The sequence below is a fragment of the Ranitomeya variabilis genome, chromosome 5 (assembly GCF_051348905.1).
Source record: "Ranitomeya variabilis isolate aRanVar5 chromosome 5, aRanVar5.hap1, whole genome shotgun sequence".
Taxonomy (NCBI): domain Eukaryota; kingdom Metazoa; phylum Chordata; class Amphibia; order Anura; family Dendrobatidae; genus Ranitomeya; species Ranitomeya variabilis.
Window position 1 is genome coordinate 252612257 of NC_135236.1, and position 21447 is coordinate 252633703.

Consider the following 21447-nt stretch of genomic DNA (forward strand, 5'->3'; position numbering starts at 1 on the left):
CTTTCTGATAGAAGAAACACTATATAATGGATAAAATCTTGAGGTTTGTACTTTTCCACATTTTGGCAGAATGATGTGGTCATGGTCATAGAGAATTATGTTCCTCGCTAGATGTCTGTAAGTGGCAGTAATAGTTAAGTCCTGTGTAAAATATTGACACTTTATACATTTTTCATAGCAAAAGTATGTCTAGTCTACGTGAATAAACAACAACGCTGTGCTAAACTAAAGGGCTTGATAGGCTGCGCTGAGATGGACCATTTGCCCGACCTTGTGGCTGCCGATGATGTTGACGCTCTTCCTTTACCTAGTTGTATAAGGAGATGTTATGGATTGTGTAATAAACAATTACATGAGTTACTGTCAGATATGTGAGTTGGCTTTGTAGTGCGGCACAGCAAATGCCAGCGTATACCACTTACTTCAAGCTTTGCATCTATGTTTTAATCAAATATACTCCCACACTTTGCTTAGTATACCTGTGACTCACATGCACTCTTTTTGATGCAAATTGCTTTCGCTTTGATGCAGCTCATTAAAGAAAGATGGTTCTGACATTATTGCCATACTCATATAAACCCACATGTCTGTAGCTAAATGAGTAGTCACAATCAAATGTGTGGGGAACATGTAGAAAGCATCTGTGGTTTAGAGGTTGCCATTAGTGATGAGTGAACGTGGTCGGATAATGTGTCACCCAAGCATGCTCGGGGGTTATCTGGGTGTCTTGGGTGTTATCCAAGTGTCTTCAGCGTGCGCGAATAATATGTTCAAGTTCACACAGCTGCATGATTCGTGGCTGTTAGACAGCTGCAACACATGTGGGGATCACCTCTTTGTTAGGCAATGCCCGCATGTGTTGCTGCTGTCTAACAGCTACGAATCATTCAGACGCAGGGACTTGAACATATTATTTGAGCACACCCAAAATACTTGGATAACACCCGAGCATGCACGGATAACTTGTTATCTGAGCACACTCGCTCAACACTATCTGCCATACATTGCACCAACTAGATAAGGGCAAATCGGGAGAGTTAGGCTGGTTTCAGACTTGCGTTCCTGTGCGATTCGGATGGCAGCGTACTTCCTCCTTGCTTCCTCCGTGAAGCTCGGCCTACTGCCAGCTACATCCAGTGTTTCCCTGCGTACCTATCTTTAACATTGGGTATGCAGGGACATGCGTTGTATGCGGATGTGTCCGCATGCGGCGATTTGAGGTGTCTGGCGACTGCACGGAAACGCAAAAACGCTTTACACAGGTAGCACTTTTACTTGCGATGCTCTATGGGGTAGTTCATAAGTCCAATTTTTTTCCCCAGACCAAGTGGTCCACACAAAAGCAAAGAGATGTCTGATATTGATGTAAGTGTTGGGTCAAACTCGCCGATGCATGTCTATGGATCCATGAAAACATTGGCCAGCACTCGGATGCCATCCTCGTGCCGTTTGTTTTTCACAGACTGTTTAATATGAAAAACTTGAAAAACCTTCATTAGTTTTTTGTTTTTTTTTATCCAGGAAAAAGTGATGAAACTTTGACCAAACTTTGATGGTAATAACTGCCACATTGGCCAAATATAGTTGACACGCTGATCAAAACCATTGATGAAACTCCGACTTATTTTTGTGCTTAACCGAAATCACTGGTGTGTGAAGGAGCCCTGAGGCCAAGTTCACATGAGCATATAAAAATAATTATCAATTTTTCACCCAGAAAAAACAGATGCTTTTTTTTCTGTATTGTCATCCATATGACATCCATTATTTTTTTTTGCAGCAGTTATTAAAGTTTACAAGACCAATAACAGTTTCCTATGTGAAAGAATTGCAAGGTATCCGTAAAAATCAGCTGCTATACAGATTATGATTCATTTGGGATCTGATTTTTTTTTTGTGCACCCATAGACTTGAATAAGTGAGTCTCATCTGAAATATGGAAGTGTGCTAGTGACCAGTGCTTGATGCGATTTTTTTTTTTTTTTTTTCATGCAGACATTCGGTCTGTGAAAAAAATAGTTATCTGAACAACCTACTTGGATAATATTGTTCCGAGTGCTGGCGTTTTTTTTTTTTTCATAGACAGGACTCTGAAAATACGATCGCGTGAACGTAGCCCGGCAACCTTCCACCTAGTCACAATAAATAATTGTCCTCTCCGTTCCTAAATAAATGTGTTCCCCTGGCTTACAAATGATGTTTTCAGCTTTGTGCCATTCTCTGGTGTAGAAGTATATTCACTCCTCTCTGTTGTTTCAGATATGTCTTTCCAGTCTAGAAAGAATAGTTGAAGGGATGTGCCATGCATAGTGGGAAAATAAGCCTGCAAGTTTAATTATTCTTATAAATAATGTATAAATCAGCTCCAGCTTTCAGAGAACGCTTGTCTTCTCGTGGCAAAAGAAAAAATATGATGCTTAACCCATTCATCCTGCATTTTAATAAGAGCGTGGCTATGGAGTTTGCGATCGTGCGTGCACTTAGTTTCTAGTAATGAACATGTTGACACGGTTACACACGTGCAAATTAATATACAAATACAGAAAATCTCAGATTATTGGAATAATAGATATATTTAATATAAAATAGTAGTAATAGTGCAGTGGCATCCATATGAAAAAGTCGCATAAAGCGCAATCTAGTTCACTCGAAAGAGGCCCCGAATATTCTTTTGTAACTCCCATAAGGATGAAGCAGTCTTAACCAAAAAAAAAATGTACATACCTTGATGTATGAGTAATTAATTGCATTACATAAAATGATTGAAGCGATCTCTGTTTTCTGTCAGACACATTTCAAAGTGGCGCTCCATGTTACTGAATGTAATGGCAAGAATATTGGGGGGAATAGCAAAAATGTCACTGCTTAAAATCTTCCACAATTTGAATCTCGTTCTGATTTTTGAGCATACCCCAAAGGAAGAAGTCTGATGGTGTCAGATCTCTGTTGCCTAAAAAAGAACTCAATTTCTGCCATGTCCATTGCCGATGTGTTACACATTGCTCCATCTTGCGGGAAGAAACCTTTTGTTAACTGCAGAGGTTACACATTTCAACGGCTGTCCAGCGCCAACCGATGTAGGGGCATCCTGGCTCGTCCGAAGCTCCGTACACTGAGGAACACATTGCAAGTTGTTTCGTTCAGATTGCTTAGACCTACTTAGGCCATGTTCACACGTTCAGTATTTGGTCAGTATTTTACCTCAGTATGTGTAAGCCAAAACCAGGAGTGGGTGATAAATACAGAAGTGGTGACGTGTTTCTATTATACTTTTCCTCTGAATGTCCCACTCCTGGTTTTGGCTTACACACACTGAGGTAAAATACTGACCAAATATGGAATGTGTGAACGTGGCCTTAGAGTTATTGCAGAATATTCATGGCGTCTTTCGAGTGATTTCCCTGTATAGGATGCATATAATGCCACCACTTTTGTATTCCAATATCAATATCCAAAGCATTTGTCATAAGTTACACGCGGCTACCAGTAGAGAGAATGGACGCCCCCCCATTGAAGAATACATGGGGGGTCGCATGATAACACAGCCCCTACATTTATTTCATTCCCCCCCCCAAATGGGGGTTTTCATATTATGCCTGGGATTAAGATTCATTAGGCCTTATGAGCTTCTGAGGTTTTTGTTTGAAAGGGTTAAAGTTACAGAGTAAGCTGCGCTGTGCGTGAGCAGGTTCAAACCGGTTTTTATCTGGCTCTATTCCCGCACTTTTTACGAGTTATGATTGGTCTATGGGAAAAGTGCGGGAGGAATATTTCCTATATAATCAGCTGTTTCAGTCAGCTGTCGCTCAGTCACCTGATGAAGACAGAAGACCCCACCCTCCCTCCCTTAATTTCTGTTCTTTAATGTTTAAACCTGTCTTGGCGTTTTGTTTGTGGGAGAATCGCCCGTTGAATGCGGGTGGATTGGTAATGAATTGGAGTAACATTAATTTATTTATTAAAATTGGTTTATTATTGGTTATTGGTTTAATATATAGTTTTATACGTAACTCAAAATAAAACGCCACGGCCATTTTCTTCCAACAAAATTTGGTGTCACGTGTATTTATTGGGGTTTGAATGGGGTTTGTGTTACCATGGGAATTCCAGCCATCTCTCCACTGACAGTGGCAGGTAATAAGGTCCCATTCACCAGATAGGTGAAGGTCCCATTGGTGGGACCCCATCTGCTATATACACTCACTGGCCACTTTATTAGGTACACCTGTCCAACTTCTTGTTAACACTTAATTTCTAATCAGCCAATCACATGGCGGCAACTCAGTGCATTTAGGCATGTAGACATGGTCAAGACAATCTCCTGCAGTTCAAACCGAGCATCAGTATGGGGAAGAAAGGTGATTTGAGTGCCTTTGAACGTGGCATGGTTGTTGGTGCCAGAAGGGCTGGTCTGAGTATTTCAGAAACTGCTGATCTACTGGGATTTTCACGCACAACCATCTCTAGGGTTTACAGAGAATGGTCCGAAAAAGAAAAAAAATCCAGTGAGCGGCAGTTCTGTGGGCGGAAATGCCTTGTTGATGCCAGAGGTCAGAGGAGAATGGGCAGACTGGTTCGAGCTGATAGAAAGGCAACAGTTACTCAAATCGCCACCCGTTACAACCAAGGTAGGCCTAAAAGCATCTCTGAACGCACAGTGCGTCGAACTTTGAGGCAGATGGGCTACAGCAGCAGAAGACCACACCGGGTACCACTCCTTTCAGCTAAGAACAGGAAACTGAGGCTACAATTTGTACAAGCTCATCGAAATTGGACAGTAGAAGATTGGAAAAACGTTGCTTGGTCTGATGAGTCTCGATTTCTGCTGCGACATTCGGATGGTAGGGTCCGAATTTGGCGTAAACAACATGAAAGCATGGATCCATCCTGCCTTGTATGGAGCATCTTTGGGATGTGCAGCCGACAAATCTGCGGCAACTGTGTGATGCCATCATGTCAATATGGACCAAAATCTCTGAGGAATGCTTCCAGCACCTTGTTGAATCTATGCCACGAAGAATTGAGGCAGTTCTGAAGGCAAAAGGGGGTCCAACCCGTTACTAGCATGGTGTACCTAATAAAGTGGCCGGTGAGTGTATATATGACATAATATGTGGATGTTCTAAAAATGTACTAGAAAGAAATACCCCTTTAGGTTCATTCATTGTATATGGAAATGTCCAGCAAATTTTAAATGTTCTTTGTCTTCAATCCCTCGCCATTTGTAAGATATTTTCTTGTTGTTAGTGAATGGAAAGATGCTTGTTTAATATCAAAGGCTCTTGATCTGCCCCGATCATATCCAGATAACCCAAGTTCACCATTCTTCAGGAGGAAAGATCTTTAAACTGGTGAAGAATGGAGGCACAAAGTATATTAGGAAATTCTAGACATTTTTATTTTTATAGTGGTTAAGTTTTATTTACATCAGCCAGAAGATTTCTTTAATGGAATTGTCTCATAAAGACAACTCTGTCCATAAGTCTTTTAGGACATAGACACATAATAGAGGATGGACCCCTTCACAGGACCATCTCACTATGAGCTAGAGCTGAGAGACACTTAGAGTACATCCGCTCCCCTGTAAACTCAGCCGTGTATTACATTGCCACTTTTTATAATACATTTCACCCTCATATAATTTGTATAAAAGCACCAGGCAATGTATGCATTTGCTATATTTCAGCATGTATAGGTAAACAGATATTGTGTTTTGCCTTGTGGGATTACTTTGTACTTACCTGAGCCCCAGCGTCGGATGACAATGTGTCTTGCATTTTTCATACACATCCGGCCTCTCCTTTTATCTTACACTCAAATTAATTAAATTATTATTAGTAGTACATTTTCCATCACAATAAGGGCTATTTTCATAGTAACTGTTTATACACTACCGTTCAAAAGTTTAGTGTCACCCAGACAATTTTGTGATTTCCATGAAAACTCATACTTTTATTAATCAAATGAGTTGCCAAATGAATTGAAAATCTAGTCCAGACATTGACAAGGTTCGAAAAAATATTTTTATTTGAAATAATAATTTTCTCCTTCAAACTTTGCTTTTGTCAACGAATGCTCCCTTTGCAGCAATTACAGCATTGCAGACAGGGCCGGACTGGGACTAAAATTCAGCCCTGGCATTTGAAGTTACACAGGCCCACTTGTCACATGGTGACTGTATAATATCTTTGTACACTTGTAGGCAGGGCCGGTTTTAGGCTAAGTGGGGCCCTAGGCAAAGTTTAAAATGGGTCCCCAAATGCTAACATATTGCACATCACACAGAAGCCTTTCTGTTGTATTTACGTGCGCTGAGTTCAGGCCACTAAACGAGTTTGATCGACAATACTGAAGTTGTTCAACGCTTGTTTCCCGGCCTCTTTCCACCAGCTGAGGAATAATGATGAGACAGAACGATCACTAATAGATCACCATACAGTATCATGTTTTCAGCAGCACATCTACAGTTTACACTGGCAATGTGCTGCTGACAACAAGGCTTTTTGTTCCAGCAAAAACAATCCGAATATGCAGCATTTTACTTGTTTAGTAAAATACACCCCATAGTCCTCCATATATTATAATGTGCTCCATAGTCTTCCATATAGTATAATACACTCCCTATAGTCCTCCATATATTAAAATACACTGCTCAGTCCTCCACATAGTATAATACACTCCTCATAGTCCTCCATATAGCATAATACAATCCTCATAGTCCTCCATATAGCATAATACAATCCTCATAGTGCTCCATATAGTATAATGCACCGCCACAGTCATCCATGTAGTACAATTCACTTCCCATAGTATAATGCACCCCATAGTTCTTCATATAGTATAACGTATTCCCCATAGTCCTCGATACAGTATAATGCAGCCCACATATAGTATAATGCAGCCACCCCAGAGTATAATGCAGCCACCCCAGAGTATAATGCAGCCACCCCAGAGTATAATGCAGCCACCCCACAGAGTATAATGCAGCCACCCCAGAGTATGTAACCCCCATAGAATATAATACAGCCCACCTCCCCATAATATATAATGTAGCCCCCCATAGAATATAACGCAGCCTCCCCCATAGAATATAATATACCCCCACAATAGTATATAACACAGCCACATAGTACATAACATGGCCTCCCCCATAGAATATAATATACTCCCCATAGTATATAGCAAAGCCCGCATATTATATAGCACAAACCGCATAGTATACAGCACAGCCTGCATACTATAGCACAGCTCGCGTAGTAGATAACACAGCCCACACAGCAGTATTCAGCACAGACCACACAGTAGTATACAGCACAGACCACACAGTAGTATACAGCACAGCCCACGTAGAAGTATACAGCACAGTCCACACAGTAGTATACAGCACAGCCCACAGAGTAATATATACAGCACAGCCCACAAAGTAATATATACAGCACAGCCCACAAAGTAATATATACAGCACAGCCCACAGAGAACTATATACAGCACAGCCCACAGAGAACTATATACAGCACAGCCCACAGAGAACTATATAAAGCACAGCCCAGAGTACTATATACAGCACAGCCCAGAGTACTATATAAAGCACAGCCCAGAGAGTACTATATACAGCACAGCCCAGAGAGTACTATATACAGCACAGCCCACAGAGTACTATATACAGCACAGCCCACAGAGTACTATATACAGCACAGCCCACAGAGTACTATACACAGCACAGCCCACAGAGTACTATATACAGCACAGCCCACAGAGTACTATATACAGCACAGGCCACAGAGTACTATATACAGCACAGCCCACAGAGTACTATATACAGCACAGCCCACAGAGAACTATATACAGCACACAGTAGTATACAGCACAGAGCACAGCCCACAGAGAACTATATACAGCCCACAGCAGTATACAGCACAGAGCACAGCCCACAGAGAACTATATACAGCCCACAGCAGTATACAGCACAGAGCACAGCCCACAGAGAACTATATATAGCACAGAGCACACAGTAGTATACAGCACAGAGCACAGCCCACAGAGAGCTATATACAGCCCACAGCAGTATACAGCACAGAGCACAGCCCACAGAGAACTATATACAGCCCACAGTAGTATACAGCACAGAGCACAGCCCACAGAGAACTATATACAGCCCACAGTAGTATACAGCACAGAGCACAGCCCACAGAGAACTATATACAGCACAGAGCACAGCCCACAGAGAACTATATACAGCCCACAGTAGCATACAGCACAGAGCACAGCCCACAGATAACTATATACAGCCCACAGTAGTATACAGCACAGAGCACAGCCCACAGAGAACTATATACAGCACAGAGCACAGCCCACAGAGAACTATATACAGCCCACAGTAGCATACAGCACAGAGCACAGCCCACAGATAACTATATACAGCCCACAGTAGTATACAGCACAGAGCACAGCCCACAGAGAACTATATACAGCACAGAGCACAGCCCACAGATAACTATATACAGCCCACAGTAGTATACAGCACAGAGCACAGCCCACAGAGAGCTATATACAGCCCACAGTAGTATACAGCACAGAGCACAGCCCACAGAGAACTATATACAGTCCACAGCAGTATACAGCACAGAGCACAGCCCACAGAGAACTATATACAGCCCACAGCAGTATACAGCACAGAACACAGCCCACAGAGAACTATATATAGCACAGAGCACACAGTAGTATACAGCACAGAGCACAGCCCACAGAGAGCTATATACAGCCCACAGCAGTATACAGCACAGAGCACAGCCCACAGAGAACTACATACAGCCCACAGCAGTATACAGCACAGAGCACAGCCCACAGAGAACTATATATAGCACAGAGCACACAGTAGTATACAGCACAGAGCACAGCCCACAGAGAGCTATATACAGCCCACAGCAGTATACAGCACAGAGCACAGCCCACAGAGAACTATATACAGCCCACAGTAGTATACAGCACAGAGCACAGCCCACAGAGAGCTATATACAGCCCACAGTAGTATACAGCACAGAACACAGCCCACAGAGAACTATATACAGCCCACAGCAGTATACAGCACAGAGCACAGCCCACAGAGAACTATATACAGCCCACAGCAGTATACAGCACAGAGCACAGCCCACAGAGAACTATATACAGCCCACAGCAGTATACAGCACAGAGCACAGCCCACAGAGAACTATATATAGCACAGAGCACACAGTAGTATACAGCACAGAGCACAGCCCACAGAGAGCTATATACAGCCCACAGCAGTATACAGCACAGAGCACAGCCCACAGAGAACTATATACAGCCCACAGTAGTATACAGCACAGAGCACAGCCCACAGAGAGCTATATACAGCCCACAGTAGTATACAGCACAGAGCACAGCCCACAGAGAACTATATACAGCCCACAGCAGTATACAGCACAGAGCACAGCCCACAGAGAACTATATACAGCCCACAGCAGTATACAGCACAGAGCACAGCCCACAGAGAACTATATACAGCCCACAGCAGTATACAGCACAGAGCACAGCCCACAGAGAACTATATACAGCCCACAGTAGTATACAGCACAGAGCACAGCCCACAGAGAGCTATATACAGCCCACAGCAGTATACAGCACAGAGCACAGCCCACAGAGAACTATATACAGCCCACAGCAGTATACAGCACAGAGCACAGCCCACAGAGAACTATATACAGCCCACAGCAGTATACAGCACAGAGCACAGCCCACAGAGAACTATATATAGCACAGAGCACACAGTAGTATACAGCACAGAGCACAGCCCACAGAGAGCTATATACAGCCCACAGCAGTATACAGCACAGAGCACAGCCCACAGAGAACTACATACAGCCCACAGCAGTATACAGCACAGAGCACAGCCCACAGAGAACTATATATAGCACAGAGCACACAGTAGTATACAGCACAGAGCACAGCCCACAGAGAGCTATATACAGACCACAGCAGTATACAGCACAGAGCACAGCCCACAGAGAACTATATACAGCCCACAGTAGTATACAGCACAGAGCACAGCCCACAGAGAGCTATATACAGCCCACAGTAGTATACAGCACAGAGCACAGCCCACAGAGAACTATATACAGCCCACAGCAGTATACAGCACAGAGCACAGCCCACAGAGAACTATATACAGCCCACAGCAGTATACAGCACAGAGCACAGCCCACAGAGAACTATATACAGCCCACAGTAGTATACAGCACAGAGCACAGCCCACAGAGAGCTATATACAGCCCACAGCAGTATACAGCACAGAGCACAGCCCACAGAGAACTATATACAGCCCACAGCAGTATACAGCACAGCCCACAGAGAACTATATACAGCCCACATCTCTTCTCTTCCTCCCCTCACCTCCTCCGAGAATGGCCCCACAGTCCAGAAAAAAAAAAACTCTCCTCACCTCTCCTCGTGCCCAGCGTTGCTTCCTGGTTCCTGCTCCTGTCTCAGCAGCTGCAGTCTGCCCGGGACACAGCAGGTGCGCGATGATATGACATCATCGCGCACCCGCAGTGTCAGAGGCAGAGCGGGGAATGATGGGAGAGGAGCGTCTGTAGACGCTCTCTCCTCCATCATTGCATTCAACTGTACCGGCGTCTATACGCCGGTATAGTTGAATGCGACGGCGGGGGCGGCGGATTGAGCGGCCCACCACTGGCACCGGCCCTTCTGGCATTTGCCAGAAGTGCCCTATGGCCAGTCCGGCCCTGATTGCAGACCTTTGGCATCCTAGCAGTTAATTTGCTGAGGTAATCTGGAGAATTTTCACCCCATGCTTCCAGAAGCCCCTCCCACAAGTTGGTTTGGCTCCCACAACAGCTCAATGGGGTTGAGATCTGGTGACTGCGCTGGCCACTCCATTACAGATAGAATACCAGCTGCCTGCTTCTTCCCTATATATTTCTTGCATAATTTGGAGGTGTGCTTTGGGTCATTGTCCTGTTGTAGAATGAAATTGGCTCCAATCAAGCGCTGTCCACAGGGTATAGCATGGCGTTGCAAAATGGAGTGATAGCCTTCCTTATTCAAAATCCCTTTTACCTTGTACAAATCTCCCACTTTACCAGCACCAAAGCAACCCCAGACCATCACATTACCTCCACCATGCTTGACAGATGGCGTCAGGCACTCTTCCAGCATCTTTTCAGTTGTTCTGCATCTCACAAATGTTCTTCTGTGTGATCGAAACACCTCAAACTTGGTTTTGTCTGTCCATAACACTTTTTTCATTCTTCCTCTGTGCAATGTCTGTGTTCTTTTGCCCATATTAATCTTTTCTTTTTATTAGCCAGTCTCAGATATGGCTTTTCTTTGCCACTCTGCCCTGAAGGCCAGCAACCCAGAGTTGCCTCTTCACTGTAGACGTTGACACTGGTGTTTTGCGTGTACTATTTAATGAAGCTGCCAGTTGAGGACATGTGAGGCATCGATTTCTCAAACTACAGACTCTAATGTACTTGTCGTGTTGCTCAGTTGTGCAGCGGGGCCTCCCACTTCTCTTTCTACCTGTTTGTGCTCTCCTCTGAAGGGAGTAGTACACACCGTTGTAGGAAATCTTCAGTTCCTTGGCAATTTATCGCATAGAATAGCCTTCATCTCTAAGAACAAGAATAGACTGTTGAGTTTCACTTGAAAGTTCTTTTTTTTCTGGCCATTCTGAGAGTTTAATGGAGCCAACAAATGTAATGCTCCAGATTCTCAACTAGCTCAAATGAAGGTCAGGTTTATAGGTTCTCTAATCAGCCAAACTGTTTTCAGCTGTGCTAACATATTTGCACAAGGATTTTCAAGGGTATTCTAACCATCCATTAGCCTTCTGACACAGTTAGCAAACACAAAGTACCATAAGAACACTGGAGTGATGGTTGTTGGAAATGGGCCTCTATACACCTATGAAGATATTGCATTACAAACCAGACGTTTGCAGCTAGAATAGTCATTTACCACATTAACAATGTAAAGAGTGTATTTCTGAATCATTTAATGTTAGCTTCATTGGAAAAAACTGTGCTTTTCTTTCCAAAATAAGGAAATTTCTAAGTGACCCTAAACTTTTGAATGGTATTGTATATTGGCCCTACATTTTCTTGACTCAGATACAGAGTAAATGGGTCTGTCTAGATAATGAAATAGACAGCCAGTGCCCTTCACACACAACAGCGACACAGCGAAGGAGTTCACTTCATTCACCTTAAACACATTAAAACCACTTTTAATTTGGCTGGAAAACACCTTTAAACATTGATTTTAAGTCCCACTTAAAGTGTTATTCCCATTCCGGGCATTTATGGCTGAGACAGGAATATATATCTAATACCCAAGCAGGCCGTTTGACGCTGTTTTTGTAACTCATGAGTTTGACTTATGCTTCTTATATAATTTAGGATGTACCTGTTTGTGTTCACTATTCAGTTCAATGGGAGCTTCCAAAAAAGTATTACAAAGCAGGCTGTTTCCGTAGTCCTAACCACTTGTATCCAGTACATTGCTTCAAATATTTCCATCTCAGCCATTAATACCCCTTTAAAAAGAAACTGTCAGCAGGTTTTTGCTACCTTATCTGAGAACAGCAGGATGTAGGCAAAAACACCCTGAATCCAACGATGTATCACTTAATTTTGTGGGTGTAGCGATTCTGACATAATCAGAGTTTTTAGATGTTAGATGATAAAACACACCAGGCTCTGTATGTACATTGTCTATTAATAGTCAGCTGCTTATCAGAGTAGGGGGCGGAGTTGGACTAGGAGACATGTGGCAGGTAGTCCCAGCAATGATAATGTCCTAGTGATAAAACCTTCATTGTAAGTAAACAACAGCACACAGCCTGATAAGTGACACATCGCTGAATTCAGAATTTGAACTCCTACCTCATTCTGTCCTCAGATTATGTACAAAAACCTGTTGACAGATTCCCTTAAAACATTGTCTAAATTTCCCCTTCCCTCCAGTTCCTGTTGAAGGGGGCTGAGTATATAATAATCAGTACATCCCTCAAGACCAGTCAGCCAGTCTCTTCTTTTATGAAATGCTAACCATGTTGTCCCTCTTGATCAATCAGCCAAGTTTGAGGTGTAGATTCCAGACGTCATGTGCCTTTGCCCCCTAAATGTGAGCAGTGGCATTGGTTGCCTTATTTTAAGGAAGACCTGTTGTGAAAGAATTTTTCTTGGTTGCAAATAAAAAATTTTAGTAGTTCAGATGCGGACATTGCGTTGAGAGGGAACTATAGGAGAATTTTCTCATGTCACAGATTTGTTACCCACAGCTCTAAACCTTCATGATGCTGCAGAAAAAACCTTATTCACATATATGGGAAAGATTGTGGATTGCAGATATTTCATCAACAAATGTAAATAAATTTTAGTTCTTTGCCGCTGAAACTTTCCAGAGGGCTTGTTGGGGTTTTGAGGGAAGTCCTAAATATGCATTAAGTAGCACATTATGTCCTATAAGCAGTGTCAGACTGGGGTGCCAAGGGCCCACCAGTAACAATGACTTTGGGGGCCCACTTTTCACCTGCATACAAATATTACACTACCCTCCACAAATTTACCTATATCTCTTTATAATAATAATAATATACTGGGTAGTTTGGTTAATGAATGAGATGCTTCTTTTTTCTATACAGAGTGAATAAAGTGAATTATGCCACGTACTGCCCATACAGTGGGGTTGGGGGCCCACCGGGGGATTCCCCTGTTACCCTATGGGCCAGTCCGAGCCTGCCTGTAAGTGTGTAACAAGTGGTCTCTATCACCGATCCTTCCAACCACATCTGCAGAATGTTTGCTCCTTCGCCCGTGGATGAAGGATAAGTACATAGTCCGACATTTCAATGCTGTGTCAAGCTTGCACAATTATTACTGCTACGTAAAAATAAAAACGGAAATATCTTTGCGTATCGTTCTTCCTCCATTCAGATCACATAAATATCTTGGAATTAGACACAAGATCTTCTTGCTGCTGGATAATTACCGTAAGCATGCGGAATGATGGACTCCATCTGTCAGGCAGAGTAAACATTAGCACGTGTGCAAAGGCCTCTGCCGTGATGTGAAAATGCCCTATAAAGAAAGAATTCATGTCAGAAAAGGGAACTGTTACTCTGAGATATTACCGATTTTAGGAACTTTCTTGCTCGCAGACAGTACATCTGTTTTATTACTGTTTTCCAAACTACATTTCCAAGAACTCTTAAAATACTCTTCCAGCTAAACTACAAAGCAATGGCCACAATGTAGCAGCAGTCTGCATGGTGCCCGCTGTAAGTGTCACCTGTACCACGAATATTGCTTTATTAACTGCAATTTTAAAGATGGCTGATTCAGTATGAGGGGCCGTGTACGGAAGAAGAGATTTAATATGGGCAATGTTTGAGAGGGAATTCAGTAAGCGGCATTCTGCTGAGATTCCTGGCTGATTCTCTTTCTGCAGGGGGAGAATTTAAGCCAGAGGGATTTGGGTGACTGAAATGCAGGATTTGGAAAAGCTGGTCTGTTATGTAACCAGGTTCAGGAGGGGAGAGAGAGAGAGAGACAGGAGGAGAGAGAAAGCAGGAGAGATAGAGCCGGGAGGGGGAGGAGGAGAAAGGGAGGGAATGAGGAAGACAGCAAGAGAAGAGGGAGACGGATTAGAGGCAAATAGACTAATGCATCGAAATAAATCCACTGTGAAAGTGTGTGTCTGACCCTAGCTCAGGATTTATATAGACAAGTGTTTCTATATGTATGTGGGTTTATCTGTTTGTATATAAAATATATGCATATATAAATACACATATATATATCTGTACACAATTATACTATTAAATAAGTAAATACATATATATGTGTGTATGTATATATAATATATACATGCACATAAATATATATGTATTTATTACTAATATAACTGTGTATAGAGAGTGATATGGTTCTACTAATGGCTATTACATAAGTCATGCACATTTGATGGGCAAACATAATTACGGTACTTCCTCCCTGGTATTAAATAAATCAAATGTGCTAAAAGCAAGGATGATGATAGCGCCGTTCCCCCGCCATATTCCCTATCCCATACATTCATCCCTTCAAAGCCGGCTCTGTGTATCACATTGAATCATGTGATTGCCTTAAATAACTCAGCCTGTACTTCTCCATGTTGCCTTAAATACATATATACTTTTTTTAATATATTTTTAGTGTAGTTCGTCTGGCAAAACGTCTTTGCTCTAATCCTATAGCTATTAATACTATGTAGATACAGATGTAGCAAGGTATCAAAGGGATTAGGAGACTCAGCCATCAACATACATACACGTAGTCTCTTCTTCCGTGCTTGTAGCAGGCTAAAAGGCAGCACTAGTCTCTGGGATCAACCATAACTCCTCTGCAGGAGCAGATACAATTAAAATCTTATATTTCCCACCACTGGCAGAGAACAGTGACACATTCAGTAAAGCTGAAGTGTGAAAGATAAATCCCAATATATTCATACTCTAACACTAGGTAGACAGCAGCTGATGCTAACATTGCCACATTGCTCAGCTAAATCTGTGGGACAGACATTGAGCATTTTGTGTCTTCATTTTACAATGGCTTTGGATTTGCTCTGTGCTTATTTAGAAGATAACACTTATTGCTTCACCTGCTGTCACCAGTATTTCAAGCCAAAATCACATAGCCTTATTTTTTGGTTGTTGTATTCATCCCACGTGACATTTTTTGCAATGCTCCGGAGTCCTGAATAAAAAGGTGGAATCAATTTGTAAAAATGTGAGCAAATTCTCTAGTCCTATGATATGTCCTATTACTTAGTACTTTGTTCAGACATCTTTTGCACTGCTACATTCTTCTTGGGTATGCCATAAATATAGAAGATGTGGATCCCACCAGTGTGTCCTGCATCTATCTCGAGAATGGGATCTTGATACTCGCCGAAGAGAGTTGGTTGGAATTCCCATTCATTTGTAGGTGACTTCTGACCACCTCTCCACTGTGAAAAGCATATTAGTGGGGCCCTGTTCTCAAGATTGGTGGGAGCTGCATCTAATATACATTTATAGCATGTCCCATGAAAATAACACAATTGTCCAACATGGTAATAACACTTTAAAGTTTAACGTTTTTGAGTTTAGCTCATCTGTAAGAGACTCTTTGAACTAAAAGTGATTATCCAAAGTAAACAACCCAAGCTAAGCACAATCAATCAAAGAATCAATTGAGATTCTGGTTTGACTTTTATCCTAAGGGTACCATCACACATTGAAATTTTCATCGCTGCGACGGCACGATTCGTGACGTCGCAGCGTCGTATGGTCATCGCTCCAGCGTCGTAGACTGCGGTCACACGTTGCAATCACGGTGCTGGAGCGATGCCGAAGTCCCCGGGTAACCAGGGTAAACATCGGGTAACTAAGCGCAGGGCCGCGCTTAGTAACCCGATGTTTACCCTGGTTACCAGCGTAAACGTAAAAAAACAAACAGTACATACTCACCCGTCGGTGTCCTTCAGGTCCCTTGCCGTCTGCTTCCTGCTCTGAGTGCAGCCGTACAGTGAGAGCAGAGCGCAGCACCGCTGCGCTCTGCTCTCACTTTCCGGCCGGCACTCAGAGCAGGAAGCAGACGGCAAGGGACCTGAAGGACACCGACGGGTGAGTATGTACGGTTTGTTTTTTTACGTTTACGCTGGTAACCAGGGTAAACATCGGGTTACTAAGCGCGGCCCTGCGCTTAGTTACCCGATGTTTACCCTGGTTACAAGCGAAGACATCGCTGGATCGCTGTCACACACAACGATCCAGCGATGTCAGCGGGTGATCAAGCGACGAAAGAAAGTTCCAAACGATCTGCTACGACGTACGATTCTCAGCAGGGTGTCTGATCGCAGTAGCGTGTCAGACACAGCGATATCGTAACGATATCGCTAGAACGTCACGAATCGTAACGTAGTAGCGATGGAAATTTCAATGTGTGACGGTACCCTAAGTCATATGGCAAGATTCCTTAAGGGGTTGATATTGACTTTTAGGATTGCTACTTCCAATAGGTGGCGCTAGAGTCCTAGTCCTCGATCTCTCTAAAGAGGCAATTTGCATAAAGAATTATATATGCAAACTTTATTTTTTTTAAGCAGAGTGTGTGACGTATCTGGGGAAATCTGCAGAATGATTACCATATGTAGGCCCCTCTATGTGTAATTCACCTGGGTTAGTTTGCTTTATCAGTATTGATCATTTTATATAGGTAGTAGTAATTATAAGCATGTAGTGTTATATGCTTATAATCCTGCACTTGACCCAGCTATGTGCATATCACCATCTCACGTCATATGCATATGGGCAGATCAGATAGCACATTACCCAGAGACATGGTTGGCCCTGGCACCTATTGTTTAGCTTACTGCCAAAATACTTTAGCTTTTTATACCTAATACTGATGAAAATAGTTGACCTCTTAGAACACAATTTGAATAATGATTAATGTATTGCCATGCACATATAGCATGAGGACTATATGTCAGTTATTTTGTTAGCATATATTGTGTGGTCAGTGCTTTTTTCGTTTGTGGTTAAGGAAGTGGGACAGGAAGGTCGGACATTATTTCAAGCAACCCTTTGTGTCCAGAGGGTAACCAGTCTTACTGACAAGACACCAACAGACATTGGATCTTAAAGGGAACCTGTTGTGTAAAATAACGCTATTAACCTACAGACACTGAGTTAATCTGCAGATTAATAGCGTTCTGACACTGTGCGGCACCTCCACTGAGAGCCCCATTGCAGGGAGGAAATTAACTTTGTTCCCCACAGCAGCCTCGGTCTTTCAGTCATAGGGTTTTGGCTGGCCGGTTGCGGTTTCAGTCACTGCTCAGTGCATAAAGAGGGGCATTTGTAATCACGTCCCAGCAGTGACTGACAGCCAGCTCTTATGTTGATCCTGCTGTCAGTCAGTGCGGAGGCGTGGATACAGTACTAGGACTGAAAGAGCGAGACCGCCAGGGAGAATAATCTCCATTTCCTCACGGTAGCTGGGCTCTCAATTTGGCAGCCCTCAGTGTCAGAACTCTATTGACCTGCAGATTAACCCCATATCAACAGGTTAATAGCATTACTGTACATGACAGGTTCTCTTTAAAAACAGCTTGAATTTTATTTAAAGGTTTTCCAATATTAATGCAATAAAACTTTGATTGTGGCAAAACTTGAAGTGGAACAATTATGACATCCAACATAACTTTCTCCACCCAACAGGTCTGTGCCACCAGCTGCATCCTGCCTCTGTCATGCTGTGACAGTCTTCCCTAAGGAAACTGTCCCTGGAGCTGGGACCCTAACTATCCCTGTCCCGGGGTACTCTTAAAGGTAGAGAGACCCAAGACTTTGACCTTACTATATAAAAACCCTAATCTGTCCCTTCCCCACTTGATGAGGCTTGCGACAGAAATGAAAGGTAAACTAGACACAAAGACAAAACAGGGTTAACAGAAAACCGCTATCATATAAAAGCATTAACCAACAATAGGGAAGAGGATGGGGACAGGGAGAAATAAACTAAATGGGAAAAGAGACCAGGAGATAAATGCACACGTACAACAGCAAACTACAGAACACCACAACTCCAAACTTCAACTACTTAGCTTTACCACACAGCACAGGAAGAGGAATCTTTCACCGGCAGGGATTAAACACCCAGAGCCTGGAAATATAGAGGGAGCTGAGTTGCAGCTGAAAACAACCAGACTATATGGTCACAGCCAGCATGGAAAGAGTTCTTAGCCCTCTTAGCACTGAAGGAAAAGGAAATCCATTTAAATTAGGACATGAATCACACCATCTCTAAAGAGAACTGCGATTCATTAACCAACATGACAGTCTAACTCCAAGTCTTCTAGGGGGATGTGCACCCTCTCTCTGATTGTTGCAGCCTCAACATCAGTCTCTCTGAGTCCCAATTTTCATGCAGCCCAGTAGCTCATCATAATGTACAATTCCACCTACTTTTGGGGCCCCCTTACCTCTTGGGCACCATGGTGGTACCAACGTTATGTCTGTCCTGGAGCCTATACACTGTAGATAGGGCCATATCTAACGACACATCTCTGATAAGTGATAATTAGCCTGGATTTACATGATAATCGTGTCGATCAGTCTTCTGGATTTCATAAAAGATTGCTCCAATCACAGGCCGCGACGTCATCTAAGGACTTTCAAGCGCTTTAAAGACCTTAGATGACGTCACGGCTTGTGATTGGTCACGTTGCGGTCACGTGACCGCTCTGCGACCAATCACAGGCCGCGACGTCATCTAAGGACTTTCAAGCGCTCATTCTTATGAACGGAGGCTGGCGGTTACAACCAGGGCGCGTCAGAGGGTGAGTATATCAATATTTTTTATTTTTATTCTTTATTTTACGCATTAATATGGATCCCAGGGCCTGAAGGGGAGTTTCCTCTCCTTCAGGCCCTGGGAACCATCAGGATACCTTCCGAATCTTGGTGTCCCATTGACTTGTATTGGTATCGGGTATCGGTATCAGCGATATCCGATACTTTTCGGGTATCGGCCGATACTATCCGATACCGATACTTTCAAGTATCGGACGGTATCGCTCAACACTATTCACGTCCTCTTCAATACAATAGGCTCAATTTTTCGAGCAATTTGTTTCTACAATGTCTTATACATACAGTACAAAGCATGTTGTTTGAAAACTTTAGCAGTTTAGCATTGTTTGAGGAATTCCTTTCACCTCTCTATGACATTTTATAATATAAAAAAACAATAGCTGAACCTTGCTTAGTTTTCTCTAAGTATAAGTGAGTAAAAAGTCTCTTTGCAGCCTGTAAGAGAGTTGAGTGTCTAGCTGGATTCGGGTCCAAGTCTCTGGGCTAAGGGATTTGATAAACCTCCATGGCAGCCATTAGTCTGAGAATGCAAGACCTCACAATTTTGACTAAAGGACCACAGCCTGCATCATTACTGCTGGAAGTTACTGGTCAGTAACTGCTGATTTAAAGGGAATCTGTCAGCAGGTTTTTTCTTTGTAATCTGAAGACAGCAGGAGGTAGGGACTGAAGCACAGTGATGTGTCACTTATTAGGCTGTGTGCTGTTGTTTGCTTACAGTGAAGGTTTTATCACTGGAACATTATCACTGCCATCACTGCTCTTGTGAGCAGTTGTCCAGCCACGCCCCTTCTCTTATAAGCAGCTTACTGTCATTATACAATGTACACAGAAAGGTGTGGTGTGGGTGGGGTTAGCTTTCTCCGCCCTGCTACATGCTATATCTAAGAACTCTAATTGTGTCACAACTGCTGCACCCAGTAATCTAAGTGACACATCAATGGAAGCAGGATCACTTGCCCTATATTATGCTGCAGATTAAATAGCAAAAAACTGCTGACAGGTTTCCTTTAATTATGCGGGTAGTGCTCCTTTAGCCAAAAGAGAGGTCTCATATTCTAATAGTAAAGGCTTACATGGCAGGCTCTTAGAATCCAGGTAAGTATAACTAGGATCCCACAAACCAGTGGTTCAGACCCAACTTCTCCAGTCAAGTCTGGTCCTTTACTCCTTTTACAGGCTGCAGTTTTTTTAAGCAATTTTTATTTTGAAAAATATGTAGTTTAGGGCTAGATAGTATTTTTGTAATTAAAAAAGGTAGTGATAGGTATTTTTTTAGGTCCAGTAAGGAAGAGAAAGAAAGAAAGAAAGAAAGAAAGAAAGAAAGAAAGAAAGAAAGAAAGAAAGAAGGCTCACTGTATTGAAAAAAAGTTATTAGTTTAACTGAATATCTGTAATCTTTTTTTTTTGTATGAAAAACTAGATCAGAAAAGACAGAACAAATGTCAACTCACCCTGGAGCAAGTTGGTCTGTTGAGAAAAGTTTTATACAGGAAAGCACTTCAGAGAAAAACATCCAGCATCCCTGATAACTTTTAATTTTAGTCCATTTTATAATATCATAGACCTTCTTAGAGAGTTGTAATAGATATCCACCATTTAGGCATTTCAGGCCGCTATGGTCTTTAGTCACTGAGGGCTGAAATACTTCACGTGGGAAAACTATTTTTCAGCTCGAATAGTCTGATGGACAGGTCAGGTCACATTTGCCTATATCAGCTGCCCTCTGAGTACTGTAGAAGACCTTGCCACATGTGTCTCAAAATCTTAACTTGTTAAATGTGGAGTTTGCTCCAAATGTTTCTGTGAAATTAATCATATGCCTTGAAAATTAAGAAATGAGGACTCAATATCAGCAGCATTTCTACAAAAGAATATACATGCTGAAAAAAATGCAACGTGTTCTAATTCATGTGTGCATTTCATGTTGCTTTGTGTGCATGGATTTATGAAAACTCTACAGACAAGTATTGTATTTTCAGAATTTCGGTGTGCAATCAGGG

General features: G+C 42.6%; 1 protein-coding gene and 1 long non-coding RNA gene across 2 annotated transcripts in view; one reads left to right on the plus strand and one right to left on the minus strand.

Moving 5' to 3' along the window:
* Positions 1–21447, plus strand: part of LOC143775665 (nuclear receptor ROR-alpha) — a 502224-nt gene that overhangs the window by 10694 nt on the left and 470083 nt on the right. The gene's annotated exons all lie outside the window — the stretch shown is intronic.
* Positions 5103–21447, minus strand: part of LOC143775666 (uncharacterized) — a 32572-nt gene continuing 16227 nt past the window's right edge. The window contains exons 3-4 of the long non-coding RNA XR_013215684.1: positions 14035–14123; positions 5103–5348 (exon numbers count right to left, since the gene is read on the minus strand). This is a non-coding gene — a long non-coding RNA (uncharacterized LOC143775666). The remainder of the gene's footprint in view (positions 5349–14034; positions 14124–21447) is intronic.